The sequence below is a fragment of the Pan troglodytes genome, chromosome 5 (genome assembly GCF_028858775.2).
Source record: "Pan troglodytes isolate AG18354 chromosome 5, NHGRI_mPanTro3-v2.0_pri, whole genome shotgun sequence".
Classification (NCBI taxonomy): domain Eukaryota; kingdom Metazoa; phylum Chordata; class Mammalia; order Primates; family Hominidae; genus Pan; species Pan troglodytes.
In genome coordinates, this window is record NC_072403.2 from 107,444,616 (window position 1) to 107,457,769 (window position 13,154).

The 13,154-nt window shown below is 33.7% G+C and overlaps 1 long non-coding RNA gene across 1 annotated transcript in view; it reads right to left on the reverse strand.

Moving 5' to 3' along the window:
- Window positions 1-851: 851 nt before the first annotated feature.
- The window catches only part of LOC129144303 (uncharacterized), a 34,960-nt gene continuing 22,657 nt past the window's right edge, over window positions 852-13,154 (reverse strand). The window contains exon 3 of the long non-coding RNA XR_008548605.2: window positions 852-2,906. This is a non-coding gene — a long non-coding RNA (uncharacterized LOC129144303). The remainder of the gene's footprint in view (window positions 2,907-13,154) is intronic.

Consider the following 13,154-nt stretch of genomic DNA (forward strand, 5'->3'; position numbering starts at 1 on the left):
AGGCAATGTATCTCAGGCTAGAACCAATTAACTCAAACGTTTGTCTGGCAATTTAGTTGCATTCAGATCTGAACACATGGCCTAAATTGACCCAATCAGTCTCAAGAATTTTGATAAAGTTTAGATATTTGTCCCTGCCCAAATCTCATGTTGAATTGTAAATCCTACTGCTGGAGTTGGGACCTGGAACAGGTGTTTGGATCATGGAAGCAGATCCCTCATGGCTTGGTGCCGTCTTTGTGATAGTGAGTTCTCACGATATCTGGTCATTTAAAAGTGTGTGGCATCTCCCCCCACCTCTCTCTCTTGCTCTCATTCTTGCCAAGTGATGTGCGTGCTCCTCCTCTGCCTTCTGTCATGAATGGAAGCTTCCTGAGGCCTCCCCAGAAACAGATGCTGCTATGACATCTGTACCTTCAAAACCAGGAGCCAATTAAACCTCTTTTCTTTATAAATTATTATTTCAGGTATTTCTTTGTATTCATTGAAAGAATGACCTAATACAGATTTACATTCCAATATTGTGTGAGAGGTATCCTTTCTTTTTCATTAGATTTCAACATGTAAACTCATTGTCCAGCTGCTATTGGTAGCCGTTTTTTTTGTTCAAGAAAGAAACCAGAGCTACGTAAAGAGTCAAGAAACAGAGCCAGAGACAAATCTACAACTGGTAGGCCACTATTTATTTTTTTTACTTTCCATTAGGTGACATAAAATATGGACTCACGATTAAAGCCAGTTGACTTTTGGATTCTGTTATTAGCTACATATGTGGTACAGACCTTTTTACCTCAATAAATATCAATGTACTATTTCTTCTATTCAGAATGTATTTCTTTCTTTCTTTACTTGGATGACTGCAAGAGCCAGCGTATTTTAAAGTTGTTGTTGTTTTTTTTTTTTTTTTACTAAACCACTTCAGCCTGTGTTAGCTATTCCTCTGCTTCAATAGTACCACAACATAAAACTTATCACACATTGCAGGTGTATGTTTATGTCAATTGTATTATGTCTAAATTGGAGGAAAGCAATTAAATTATGACTAAGAAGCTTCCTCTCTTAAACATTCTCTTATTCAGTTATACAATTGTATATTAAACTCTAAAAATTGATAGATAATGCCTCCACCATAGTCCTGTTCTATAAATATTAGCTATGTTATTGTACACAAAGGAAAGGTAAAATTTAACCTTGCTTTAGAGTTTCCACTTATTTATTTTGAAAACTAAATATAAGACCTAATTTTTCTAGTGAATATGACAGATTTCTGTTTACTAAATTATTTTCTTGTGACATGAATTTGAAAAATAAGTTAAGATACTTTTATTTCTTTTTAGGGAAATACGTAAGTTTCAAAATTTTAACAATGTATATTTAAATATAAATGCTTTCTCTCACCAAAACGTAAAGTTTTAAGTCAACTTAAAAATATTCCTGGGCTGGGTGTGGTGGCTCACACCTATAATCCCAGTGCTTTGGGAGGCTGAGGCGGGAAGATTGCTTGAATCCAGGAATTTGAGACCAGCCTAGCAAACATGGTCAAACCCCATCTCTACAAAAAACTAGCCAGGCATGGTGGCCAAGGCTGCAGTGAACTGTGACTGTGTCACTAAGCTCTAGCCTGGGCAAGAGTCAGACCCTGTCCCCTCACATCAAAAAATTATTCACCACAATTATTTCTTTTTCAGGTACTGACATTTCTTCTAAGTCACATTGATAAGCAAAATCGATTGCACAATACAAGTTTTTTGTATGTGTGAAAGATATCCCCCAAAATATATTTTCCCCTTTTCATATAATTTGGATACAAGATGACTCACAGCTAAACCAAATTCTTTGTTTCCCCACCAAGAATTTATCTTTAAAACTCTGCTGTGTTCTCAAATTCACACTGAAACTTACATGAGAAACCAACCAGAAAATGAGAAACCTATGCAATTTTTTTTTTTTTCCTGGAAAGTGCCAGTAAAAAACAGATTCCACAGTTTTCTAATGATAAAAACAAAAATAAGAGAAAGAGGTCATGTAATTTGTGAAGTAAACATCTTATACTCTTTGAAACGAAATTTCAGCTGCAGCATTAAAATCTAGTTGTCCCTCTAAAGAAGCATACCTTTAGAAAGGTTCAATAAATGGTGCTTGGAAAACTAAATATTCATACGCAGAAGAATGAAACTAGATTCCTATCTCTCACCATATACAAAAATCAAACATAATAGATTAAAGTCTTAAATATAAGACTTCAAACTATGAAACTGCTAAAGGAAAACTTTGGAGAAACTCTCCAGGACATTGAACTGGCAAAGATTTCTTGAGGAATACCCAAAAAGCACATGCAGCTAAAGCAGAAATGAACAAATGGGATCACATCAAGTTTAAAAGTTTCTGCACAGCTAAGGGAAAAAAAATCAACAAAGTGAAACAACAGTCCATGGAATGAGAGAAAATATTTGCAATCTGTCTTACAAGGGATTAATAACCAGAATATATTAAAAGCTCAAACGACTCTGTAGGAAAAAATCTAGTAATCTGATTTAAAAACGGGCAAAATATCTGTATAGACATTTCTCAAAAGAAGACATGCAAGTACAAAACAAGTATATGAAAAGGTACTCAACATCATTGATCATCAGAGAAATTCAAATCAAAACTACTTTGAAGGCTGGGTGCTGTGGCTGTTTTCTGTAATCCCAGTGCTTTGGGAAGCCGAGATGGGTAGATCACCTGAATTCAGGAGTTCAAGACAGCCTGGAAAACATGATGAAACCCTCTCTCTACAAAAAATACAAAAATTAGCCTGTACATACCTGTAGTCCTAGCTACTCGGGAACCTGAAGCAGGAGAATCACTTGAGCCAGGGAAGGTTAAGACTGCAGTGAGCCGGGGCCACGCTGCTGCACTCCAACCTGGGCAACAGAGGGAGAGTCTATCTTAAAAAATAAATAAATAAATAAAAATCACTACAATGAGATATCATCTCACCCTAGTTGAAATGGCTTTTGTCCAAAACACAGGCAATAACAAATGCTGATGAGGATGTGGGAAAAAGGGAACCCTCATACACTGTTGGTAAGAATGTAAAGTAGTACAACCACTATGGAGAACAGTTTGGAGGTTCCTCATAAAAATTGAAAATAGACCTACCGTAGGATTGCTGCATCACATAGTAGCTCTATTTTTATTTCCTTCTTTTCCCAAAACAATCTGATATGATTTACCCTGATGTGATTATTATGCATCCTATGCCTGTATCAAAATGTCTCATGTAACCCATAAATATATATGCCTACTATGTACCCACAAAAATTTAAAATTAAAAAACATAAAAAATAAAATAAAATGCACTCATGCTAGGCAAAATATGCATATATACACACATATCTGCATATATGCATATAAACACATATAGGCATATATGTGCACATACACACATATATGCACATATACACACTTATGCACATATATGCATATATACACATATGCATATATGCATAGACACACACGTATATGCATATTATGCATAGACACACACGTATATGCATATTATGCATAGACACACACGTATATGCATATTATGCATAGACACACACGTATATGCATATTATGCATAGACACACACGTATATGCATATTATGCATAGACACACACGTATATGCATATTATGCATAGACACACACATATGCATATTATGCATATATACACACATGCATATTATGCATGTATACACACATATGCATATATATGCATGTATACACACATGCATATATATGCATATATACATATATACACATATACACACATCTATCCATATATACACACATATGTATATATACACACACATATACATACATATACACATATGTATATATGTGTATATATGCATATATGTGTGTATATATATATATATATAGTGCCCCAGCCAAGTTTCTCACTAACCTCAACCTTGTTCCAACCCTGTTTGACATGTTTCTCAAAGCTCTTGATTATACGATATCCTCCTTCAGGGATAATCATATAACCATAAATAAATATCTACATAAAAATAATTCTGTAAAAATACCTGGAGTCAAAACTTATATGGCTATACCTCCTATGTGAGCCAATATAGCACATTTAAATATTTGTCTTTTAAGATTAAAGTATTACCCTTTCCAACAGCCCTGTATCAAAATGAAGAGTTTCTTGTTTTTGTTTTTTTTTTTTTGAGACGGAGTCTCGCTCTGTCGCCCAGGCTGGAGTGCAGTGGCGCGATCTGGGCTCACGCAAGCTCCGCCTCTCGGGTTCACGCCATTCTCCTTCCTCAGCCTCCCGAGTGGCTGGGACTACAGGCCATCCTCCACCGTGCCCGGCTAATTTTTTTTTTTTTTTTTTGTATTTTTAGTAGAGACGGGGTTTCACCGTGTTAGGCAGGACGGTCTCGATCTCCTGACCTAGTGATCTGGCCGCCTCGGCCTCCCAAAGTGCTGGGATTACAGGCGTGAGCCACCGTGCCAGGCCTCAAAATGAAGAGTTTTCATACAATGTGTAAGGACACATAATTCATTAAACCATTAGCAATTTGTATTATTTGAAAATTTTCTAATATGAAAATTAATTGATAAAGGACAGAGAAGAACTAAGCTTTAATTGGAGCAGAGAGAAGTAACTTGCTCAAGCAAGAGAGGAGATTAAACCTTATAGATATAGTGCTGGAATCCCAAAATTAGCATGAGATGAATGATTGGCTTCAGATGGGGCATTCTGAAAGCCATGAAAAATGAGATGTGAGAATAATAAAGTCAAGCTTCTACTTTTGCTTGAACTAATTTTCCTTGCTCTAATTATATACAATGCATCAAATGCATTATCCACAAATAAAGTCCTCTCAGTAAATGTATATTGCTCTAAAAAATGGAATACTCAAAAGTGTTTGTAAATTTTACTTATTTATATTTTAAACAATTTTTCAGAATGCATTTCAAAAATTATATAAAAGCAGAATGTTTCTGCATTAACAAAATCAATAGCAATAATGATAATAAATACTGTGTAATAAGAAAGCCAATATGATAGGCATCTTTATTTGTGATTAATGTTGGCAAGATGGAAGCAGCACATTTACTAATGGAACCATACAATCACGAAGTATTTCATGCATAACTATCCAAAATAAAATTATCATTTCCTGGAATGAAAACATTTCAAAATTATAGTGTGCACAGCTCTAAATTGATTCTATAAATGGATTCCAGAAAATCATTTACCAGATGGTTATATTTAGATGCCACTCAAGCTTCCTGAGTACTTTAAAGGTGGAGTCACCTATGCCCACAGCTCCATTAATAGAGAAAAATAAAAGACTTAACATCTTTGAAGAGGAATAAATGCTGAGTGTAACAAAAAATACAAAAATACAAGAAAGTTTCCAATTTAATGATATTGATACACACAGGAAAGGCAAATTAGTGTTTTAATTGTTCATCAAGCTTAATTTCATATAAGCAAGTCTTAGTCATCATAATGTAAAATTTTTTCATGTGTATCATGATTGCAATTTTGATTGTCATCAGAATCACTTACTTTGCCTATTTCCTCTCTGAGAGGTAATAGAGGGAGTCCTTGGTTAGAAGTACAGATTCTGGAGACGAACCACTTGCATTTACAGCCTAGGTTTGTGATTTCAGGCAAAGTACTTAACCTCCTGGGTCTGAGTTTCCTCAAATATAGAATAATAATTATAACTTCATAAGGTTTTGACAATTAAATTAGATGATGCAATGCCTGACATAATGAAAGTGCTAAATAATTGTTAATAATAGATGTTAGAATTTTAAAGAACAGTAAAAATACCTAATTGATGTGGGAAATTCACTTTTAGGAAAACATTGTTAACATGTTCAGTGGAATATGTCAAAGACAGCACCCCAGTTATCACTGTAAAAATAGGTCTCTGTGTGTTATATACACATTTTCTGCTATCTAAAATTCGATAGATTATCTACATAGTAACCACATAGCTGAAGGACAGTACATACCATCTGAACATGTATTTTCTTTGGGACACAGTTTTCTCTTAAATTCAACTGCTTTATGATATCCCATGTGGGTTAGTGCTCATATGAATCTACTTACGAGGAAAACCACGTGCTAGAGACACCAAACCTAAAAGAGATGCTGAAACTTGAAGATGTCATCCCATCACTACTTAAAGCAAAAATATAGAGTGATGGTTTTATCAATATTCAGATGAGAACTAACTTAGTAATCAATGCTTTTGCCCTGGATTTTGGAACAGTGTTAGGAATTATAAAATGGCAAACCATGATCAGTCACCCCAAACATATAGAATTGGCTTACTACAGACTGAAAGCTTGTAAAGGGATACTCTTTAGAGGGAAAAAAAATATATGCTTTAAAGATCCTGAAACAGACTTCAAGAGATGTGGCACAACCTGTTTCCAGGAAATAGAATAATCATATGAGTTATCTTTGACACTGCAAAATGAAATGAGGAGATTAAAAATCTCATTCAACTAGTTCAAGTTCTCTCTCTTTTCCTGCCCCTCCACTAGTGTTCATATGGATCTCCCTGCCTGGAATTCCCTCCCTGACCTGTCAGCTGTTTCTTTTTGGATGATTCTTACTTATTCTTACTTATTATTGATCACTGAAATCTCAACTTGGATATCACTTCTTCCAGGAAGCCAAATCTAGGTTAGGAGAGTGCTATGTGTGCACCCAGCACCCTGAACTTCCTGTACCACAGTATTTGTCACGTTTCATTAACCTGCCTCTCTACCTGTCTGTATCCTCACGACATAAAAATGCTTTGAAGTAAGAGATCTTCTATATAATGTCACAATCATATCACCAGAGCCATTCCTGGGTCAGTGCTCAATAAATATTTGTTTAAAATAAAAGTAGAGAAAGAAGGGAAAAGGGAGTAAGAATGAAGGTAGAAATGAACAAGCAGTGCCTCATTCATTTAAATAATGGCAAAAATGCTGGAAATCCCCAAAACAAGAAGCCACATGATCCCAGACTCAGCTGTGGCACAAAGTGAGGGAAGTTATATAAGTGAGACCAAAAGGGCTGATTTTGTTTGCTACAGCTTTTTCAAGCCTGAAGATGAAAATATCCTTAAAACAATTTAATCCTTCTGAAATAATGATGGAGGAAAACAACTGTTTGTAAAAGCAATCCAGTGATAATTAATAAACAAATTGGCAGAGGTTTTTTTTCTTTTTCTTCTGAAAAAGCTTTCTTCCAATGAGTGCTCACGAAGGAACACAGAAAGCAGTCCATTGTATTTTTTAAATGTGTGATTACACCACCTTTGATGTGTATTTATATATCTATACACATACACATACATACACATATGTATGTATAGATATCCCATATGTGGTATTTGTGATATCACATATATCTACCACATATGTGGTAGATATATATCACACACACATATACACACACACACTCACACAGTTAACATATACATGAAACTCTTTAGACTGAATCTCATTATCTCATTTGTCGTATAATCTATAATTCCTTAATTATTTTTGGATAAAATGAACTGAAGCTCATTGTACATTTCTCTTATCGGGGGAAATGTGAAATCTCGCTTTAGGATCTAGATTGAGCTTTTCATTTGGGAAGAATCAAATAAATAGATTAAACATTTTTCTTAAAATGTGTTCTATTTTAACAGCACAAGTGAATGTAATAATTGTATTAAAAATTCCTTATAATCACTCTGTAAATTTAAATTATAGTGTACTCCTTTTATTATCTCTTTAAGGAACTGAGCTAAAGAAGTAACTATTCTTTTTCTCTTTAAAAAGAATTTTCTCGTATCTTTTTTTGATATGAATGCAATTGTGAAATGAACTGTGTAGATTCTTCAAATATAATTATGTGTAATATTGAAAGTGTCAATGGGAAAAAGGAATAACATCAGAAATAATGAATATGAGAGAAATCTGAATGATGATACATATTTCTTGGAAGCAGGTGACCCAACTCAGAAAAATAACTGTCTTATGAACAGCTGAATATATGTGACTATCCATTTTCCATGTCATTAGATAGCCAATCAACTGAAGTACACAACGAATTTAACCTTTTATTTACCACAAATAATCTGTTTCACTCACATAGTTAAATTGAAATTGTTTGGGTATCATTCATTCATTAGCATCTAGTGCTATTTTGCTCCTCAATATCTATTATCTGTCCTTCTTTCTAACCCAGGAGGTTCATCTGTATGAATCACACAGTCATGGTTTCTCACTCATCTGGCTTCCAGTTGAGTCCAATCAGTGGAGAAACATAGCAGTTTGGAGGAAGAAAGAAAGAGGAAGACCAGAGAGTAAGGTCAGTCAGAATATTACCTGGCTTCTTCCTTCCCTTTCAAAATGAGGTCAAACTAGCTAATCCTTTCAATAAGCGTCACCCAAATCCCATTCTATTCTTCTGGGTTCCAATAACCATGCTATCTCTTCCTCCTTTAAGTCTAAGGGTGGTACCAGGTCAGCTGCTGCCGACTCCAGGTTATTTTAGTAGCCTTTATAGTCTCCCTTTTGTCTATGTCACTAAACACATCAAGAATTATTCTATTTGCAGTGATCCATATGTTTTCTGTTGAGACAAGATTTATAAAGAAAACAGATTATCTCTGTCAATTATCTTGATATGCATTCTTTTTAAAATCAGAATGTTTACATTATTGACTTAACACTTCCTTTTATTTAGTTATTTTATAAACTCAGACTTATGTATTATACATTTCTCATTAATGTATATTTTTGTCTGGAGGAAAAAAGAAGAAGGAATATGGCCATAAAACATGTAGAATCTTCTTTGCTCTTGCACACATGTGGAAGATTCTCCTCTTCTTTACACTTTACTGGTATTTTTAAAACTGTAAATTAACTCATTTGAATCTACTTTATTTCATTTATCCTGACTTGAAAACTCCTATTAGGTCACCCAGCCTCTATTTCCTCCCATTCCAGAATAACCCAAATCATGTTCAGTAATATATCCTATTTTTGTTTCCAAAGAAAAATCTCGATCGGTTTGTGTAGTCTACCTATGCATTTCATTCCTTTGTTCAGGTGGAGCAAGGTTCTTTGGGGCTCAAAAGCCTATAAAATGTGGGGGATCTCTTAAAAAACAATACAAACTGTGAATAGGTACAACTAAATATTTATTTAAAATAAAATTAATAATAAATTAAAAATTTTAAAGCTGACTAAAGGTACTATAAATATAACAGAATTTAGAAAAATAATATAACTTTAAAGAACTACAAGAAGTTCATTTCTACAGTATATTTTCCCTACTTTCTTTTTTTTTTTTTATTGTTGGTTTTTAGACAGGGTCACTGTTTCCCAGGCTGGAGTTCGGTGGTACAATCATATCTCTCTGCAGCCTCAACACCTTGGATGCAAGCAATCCTCCCACCTCAGCCTCTTGAGTAGCTGGGACTATACGCATACACTGTTATGCCTGGCTAATTTTGAAAAAATTCTGTAGAGACAGGGTCTCTCTATGTGTCCCAGGTTTGTGTCAAACTCCTGGGCTCAAGTGATACTCCTGCCTCAGCTCCCTAAAGTGCTGGGATTACAGGCGTGAGCCATCATGCCTGGCCCATTTTCCCTCCTTTTCAAAACGCATAGCCCTTGATCACCACTTCTTATAGTTTTATAGATTCAATGCCTATAGCAGGATAAAAAAAATACTTCAGCTTTTTATCTAGTAAAGTTAAATTCAACTTTAGTTTTTATTATTGCTAATAACTTGTTTTTAACTTCTGCTACTGGCCTGTGCCCTACAAATAATAGAATTCTGATAAATTTTGTTTCATGTAATTCCCAGTTAAAAGGGAAAAATGTATAATTCAATAATACTTGTATATTCTATGGTATGACATGTATTCTAAATAAGAAAAATCTTCCATTTTAGTAAGTTATAGATGAGAACTGAATCCTCAGCTCACAATTTTACTCATCTGATAGTGGAAGAGTATTCCACAGACTAGTTCCTTATGTTTGTATTTTTAATCTTTTTTTCCCGTCATTAATGACAACTTTCCAGTGCCAAACATGTTAAAATATGTTAATATCATAATTCAATCTATGCAAAATGGGCAGTAAGTCAGAAGAAGTCTAGCAAAAACTTCACTGTATCAACTAAACAGGAAGTTGACTGCAAACCACATAAATATGCCCCATTAACCCCAAACTAAGAGAACCCCAAACAAAATTCTCCTTAGCAAGAGCTCCCAAAATATTCAAAGCTGCTTGAACATCATCTGCAATGAAGAATAGTGTGAGAAAAGGTAAGTCAGAGTTCAGAGACACCAAGGTCTTAACTATTTGAAGTTTAAAATGACTCATTTTGCAATTTTCATCAAAAAGAAATAAAATGTGAACATGTGAGCACATTGTTAAGGAACCCTCTCCAGGTCTTAGTAAAAGTTCATGCAAGTTCTGGCCTAAAGCTTCATTAGCTTTACCCTAATGTATTTACCTCTGTCTCTGGTGATAGATTCTGGCTTAAGTTTGGGCATGTGACCTAAGCTAGCCCAATTAGTGTGAAGAGAACTACTATTTTACACTTGTTTAGGAGAGGTTTCTCTACCTTCCTCACAGTAAATGTAAACAGAACATCTCTTGCAAGCATGGGAAAATGGGGCAGGGTGAAGTTAATGTTGACTGAGTGGATATTAAAGAACCCAGATTTGGGGGATTTTCAAAATAAGTTCATATCGCCCTTGGAGTTTACCTTTGGATTTATATTTTATATTTAAAAATACCATTTAAGCCAATTTGCATTAGATTTTTCAGTTACAGTGGAAATATCCTAATGTGTACCTACAAATTATTTGGTTTATTTCTGAACGTCTTGTTGTTTAAGTATCATTTTGCATTTTCACTCAGATATAACTCTCAAATATAAAATTCTGCTAATTAAATATCATTATAAACTGTGTTGAATTGCACAACTATCACAGATGACAGAACTTTTTTCTCAAATAATAAACTATTTTTAAAACTTTTGATATTTCTCAGGTATGATAATAATCAATTGTTTCAAAGATATTTTCCAAGTAAGTTCAAGTTGGTGTATTAGAACTTACATCGATACTCTGTTCAGCATAAACGATCCTCTAAAAGAGATATTTTCCTAAATTATTGAAAGGAAAATATAGGCTTCAGAATATTTTTAAAATTCCATTTTTGAGGTTTAGAAATAAGGCTTACAGCTCAGACAAGCATTACAATCAAGGTACTTTCTCATTGGTGAGACACATTTTAAAAGTTAACTTGCATATCTCAACTACACAAATTTCAAGGCATAACATTGAAAAAAGAAAAAACTTCTATTGCTAGTAAAAAAAAAATCACAATTCCCTTATGATTCAAATGCAAAAAAATGAGAATATGAGAGGATAAGAGGATGTTCAATGATCCCTTGTTTACTTCTTTTAAAAAATTATGAACCATTTTAAGTCTAAATAAATAGAATGATATAAGAAACATTCATGTTTCTCCAGTTCAATTTGGTTAATTATTAACGTTTTTGCATCTTAAATTTTGATTATTTAAAATAAAAATAAAACACCATTACAGATTTGTATTAAATCCCCTTTGCTAGTGTTCCCAATCCCTTTCCTTCATTTCCTACTTCGAAATGACAACCATCCTAAATTTTGCATATATTAACCCAAAGCAATTTTTAATAGTTTTACTGTACAGGTATGACCATACACACACCAACACACACATGCAGATAATGTATTAAATATAGGACATATATTTGATATGTATATATTATATATAATTGTATACATGTATATAAATCACATAACCTACCATACTGTACATCTTTCAGGAATTTCCTTTTTTCACCTAACATTTTGCTTACTTTTTAATCCATGTTTATAAACTACATATGACAATCTAGGTCATTAATTTTTACTGCTATGTAGTTTTGTAATATGTGATAATTATACAATATATTTTGCCATTTTTGATGTATTTTGGGTTTTTTTCCTCACTTTTCCCTATTATAAACAAAATTACAATAAACATCCTTGAGCATATATCCTTGTATGTATTCCCTGTACGAGATTCCCTGGAGTATATTCCTAGGATAAAGTAGAAGTGCCGAGTCTTAAATATGTGCAGCTAAAACAGTATTCAATATAGCAAATTATTTTCCAAGGTAGCTAAATCAATTCATTATCCAACACTAGTAAGCAAATTCCATTTTTAACAAGAAAAATTATTGAAATTAAGGAAATATACAAATTAGGAATTGAGAATATACATCAGAATAAACTCAAGAAAGTGACAAAAGGAATAATACAGAAAAGAGCAGACCTTAATTACAAAGAAAGCAAAAAAATAATGCACGAATCTTTTGTTGTCAGGTTTTATTTGTCTATTAGCTCAATGTTAACGAGCACTATTCAATGAATGTTAACGAGCATTACTAATAGCATCAATTAAATATTCTATAGCATTATTTTTCCTTGCTTTGTCTATTGAATATTGAAAGAGGTATTTAAAGTATTGTATTCCGATTGTGATTATGGTTATCCAATGTTCCTCTGTAATATCATTCATTTTTAGATTATTCTGTCAAGATAACATAAGAAAAAGTTAGACTAAGCAGCAGATTCTGTATCTGTGGAAATCAAACAAGGAATATATTAGATTCATGAGATTATTTGAAACACATGGGTCCCGTAGGCAAAATAAGATTTGATTTTATTTATGAATATCTAAGAGTCTTGTTGTGTGTGAATGCATTAATCAAATTATTGTTTACACCAACATACATTTGCTGCAGTTTTTCTTCACAGATGTGTCACAATTTATTTAGCCAAGTCTTTATTTTAATGATTCTTAGACTGTCTGTAATACGCCACAATTTTAACTACTACCAAAATAAACATTTTCCTATGGCTAAATAGTTATATAAAACTGTTTGTTTTACCGAGGCAGGCGGATCACGAGGTCAGGAGATCGAGACCATCCTGGCTAACACAGTGAAACCCCATCTCTACTAATACAAAAAAAAAAAAAATTAGCTGGGCCTGGCGGCAGGCGCCTGTAGTCCCAGCTACTAGGGAAGCCGAGGCAGGAGAATGGCATGAA